The 3,565-nt window shown below is 39.4% G+C and overlaps 1 pseudogene; it reads right to left on the bottom strand.

Annotated features, from left to right (window-relative positions):
- Positions 1-391: 391 nt before the first annotated feature.
- LOC147415829 (U2 spliceosomal RNA) lies at positions 392-512 on the bottom strand (annotated as a pseudogene).
- Between the last annotated feature and the right edge of the window lie 3,053 nt (positions 513-3,565).

Below are 3,565 nucleotides of genomic sequence, written 5' to 3'. Positions count from 1 at the left end.
GCACAAGGAGGACACTTTAGCTACTCAGTGACACAGCTGAAGAAAAGCAAAGCATGCTCATCTATGACAGGCAGTCTTCCACGTCTTGGTCTAATCAGACGCTGACTCCAGCAAAGATCATAGAATCCTAGAAGAGTTTTGGTTGGAAGAGACCTTCAAGATCATCGAGGCCAACCTTTGTCCTAGCTCTATCAACACCACTAAACCATGTCCCTAAGTACAACATCTACCCCTCTCTTAAACACCTCTAGGGATAGTGGCTCCAGCATCTCCCTGGGCAGGCTGTTCCAGTGCCTGGCAACCCTTTCAGTCAAGCAATTCTTCCTAATATCCAGCCTGAACCACACCTGGTGCAGCTTAAGGCCATTTCCCCTTGTTCTATCACTTGTTACTAGGGTGAGCAGACTGAACCCCACCTCAAAAATAAAGTCCCCTCATCGAGGACGTATCAGATATCAAACTGATAAGAGCAGACACTACACTTGATCTTAGCCAAAAGGCCGAGAAACGATGATGGCTCTTTGCAGTTTGAATCGTTTCTGGTCCATCTTTAAGCTCTCTGGTTCTCTTAACAACTTTAGGTTTTACAGAACTATTAACTAAATCAAATAACTGTGAGTGGGAAATACAACTGATTCTTACACTAAAATATATTTTGAGCTAAATATATTTCAAATATTTAGAAATATTTGAATAAATACATGAATGACATGCCAAATATAATCCTACAAAAATATTTTTAAAAAAATAATTTTTGAGCAAAGACTAATTTTAGGAAAGTATCTGCAGAAATACAGCTATGTAAGCCTGACTAGTTATCCTTACTTTCTTCTTAAATCATTGGGCTATGTTCAGGCGCCTCTACGTACAGTGAAATGGGTAGGTTGGGAGTCTCAAAGCTGCTTTCAAAGTCTCCACTTGTCTCACTGCCCACAAATGCTCTCCAGCCTAAACCGCTCTAAAGTTGCTGTAGACTACAAAGTGAACTTTGCTGAACGTGCCAACATCTACTTCTTCCATGGCAGAGGCTTTTAACCTGTGCCTTTGGATCTCTTCCTTTGAGGACTTCTCTCATTGTTTAGGTATTAAAACCTCTCTGCACAATGTTTTCGTCAAGAATGGAAGGGCCAACAGGTACAGGTTCCCACTGCACTCTCACACCGCTTTGCCAATTCAGTTAATACTTTTTGACACAGTCTCATTTGTTGTGATATGTATCACACCAACTGGCATGACTCCACTCTCAAAGAGCATACAGGTATGGTGCAGATAAAATCTCACTGGCTCGCTGCTGTACCACAGGTATCTTGCTCCTGATTCTGGGAGGGAAAACAAAATATGGTGCTCTGGTGCACAATAAAGAAAGGCGACTGGGACGGGGAATGGACAAGACTGCTTCTCTCAGACCCTGGCACCTAGCCCTGTTTCTTTTGGCTCTTGCCAGCAAAGACCTTCTTCCACATCCGGCTTTGGAAGCACATCTCCAGTGATATAGCTTCATACCTGCAATCAGACAGTCAAACATCTGCTCAAAATTGAGATACAGGACAAAGACTAATAAAAGATAAAGAGCTAAGATATAGCTAAGAGCTCTAGACTTCTGGAAGGTCTTCAGTCCTAAGGATGTAAAGACTGTCATTTACAATCATTCCATTCATAAAATGCTGAGAAAGAAATAAACATTCCCGATTTTAAGTCCAGAGGCAGATACTTGGCTAGCAACTCTGTAGGTTGTTATTTATATTAATGCTATCGGCTGTCAGGACAACTTAGGCATTCCCTAGGGCTGGTATCATTTATGCCAAAAAACAGGTCAGCTTAGATTAAAAAGGCAGAGAGGGAACTGAACCATCCCCACCTGAAGACGTGCTGTTTTCAAGAAAAGGCAATATTCCTGTGCTATGCTCCACAGCAGGAAAGCAAGAATTGCATACTAATCTCCATGGAGGTAAATACTCTTGCTGAATTCACTTAATATGCAAGGGTTTGTATTCACTTCCTTTCCATTGCATTCCTACCTTGTTCTTTCTATCCGAGGCAGATATTTGAGTTGACCTTCAGCTTGCTTTCTTCTACCTGAGTAATTATTGAGATTTTTTTTTTTTTTTTCCCTCTCTTCACTTCCACTTCCACCCATTCCAAGTCCCCAGAGACACTTCAACGGTACTGGTTTGCCTTGAAAGTCTGGTATTTCAAATATATTTCATTTAACATTTAACAGAAAAAAAAAAAAAAGTTGTTTGTCAAGAAATGCTCCTTTTTTTTTTTTTAACGTAAGCAAATAGAAATTCAGAGGTGCCTGTATGTATTTCTACTGTGCACAAAAAACCACACAGGTGCAGAAGATGATACCAAATCTCCCATGTTACCCTACAGGCTCTGGCAGCCACTCTGCATCAGTGCTGACATTTTCGTTGAGAAGCAGAAATGCAGCCTGCATCCCAGTTCATCAAAAATAGCAACTGAAAATTAACAGCCAGCAAAACTGTCTCTGAAGCTTGTTAGCAGTTAAGATACGTTACAGTATACTGCTGTAGACCTTTGATATTTTCACTAATAGTAACATTCTATAAACTGAAAGATATTTTTTATACCAAAATATATTCTAAGAATAGTCCAAATTCAAATACACATCAATATTTGAAACCACGGTGACACTTCATACACAAATAGAAGTTACAGAGCTTGCTTATGATCTCTGCTTTCAGAACTGAACTACTGGGATCTGCAAGGAAAGACTGTGATACTCACACTGATCTGCCTTTCTCAGATTTCTCATTCTTATGATTTTCACAGACAGTGAGCAGCATGGGCATTCTTCACTCTGCAGAAAAATGACAAAGTTATTACCCACATTAATATTAAATTGCTCATACTTCATAAAAAATGACCTCACATAAGCGCGTGTTGCAATTTTCAAAGCTGTGCAGTAAAATTGGAAGATGAACTACTTGCACTGCGTAGTAGTCTACGTCTACCACGTCTACGTAGAGTTAAAAAAAGAAGAAGAAATGAAAGAAATAGTCATCTGTGTAAATATGTCATTGATGGAAGAAATAACAGTGAAATTGATAACACAGTAAAATAGTTTTGAATAACATTAATTTTTGCATCACATGACAGGACATTTGAATTTAAAAGAAATCTTTATCAACAATTAAGCTTAAGTGTAACATGCTTGAGAAGTTCCTCCATTAAACACCTGTAGACAAAGGCAAAATATGTTTCATTCTCTTGAACAGTTGAAATTTCACACAGAAAGCAGATATTTTCTTCAGATAATTTTATTTAGTGAAAATTCCAACTTTCCTTTTAAAATCTTTATCAGGAGCTTTTCCTAGAAATAGCAAAGTGCAAACAGGTGAAAGGTTGTGAAGTTATGCACAAATACCAAACTAGGACCATCTTCGTGTCCATGATAATAGCTGGTTTTAGTCAGTGACCCTCCTGTGTACAGCACTAACAGGTGGCTGCTAGCACAGCTACCTGGGCACAGCATGTGACTATACTCATAGCTGGCAGATGCTGCCCTGTGGAAGACCCAAACTTACCTAATGCTTGCATC

This window comes from Leptosomus discolor, chromosome 3 (assembly GCF_034619465.1).
Source record: "Leptosomus discolor isolate bLepDis1 chromosome 3, bLepDis1.hap2, whole genome shotgun sequence".
NCBI classification, from domain to species: Eukaryota; Metazoa; Chordata; class Aves; order Leptosomiformes; family Leptosomidae; genus Leptosomus; species Leptosomus discolor.
Note: the sequence above shows the minus strand (reverse complement) of the source record. Positions and strands in the feature narration are given on the sequence as shown.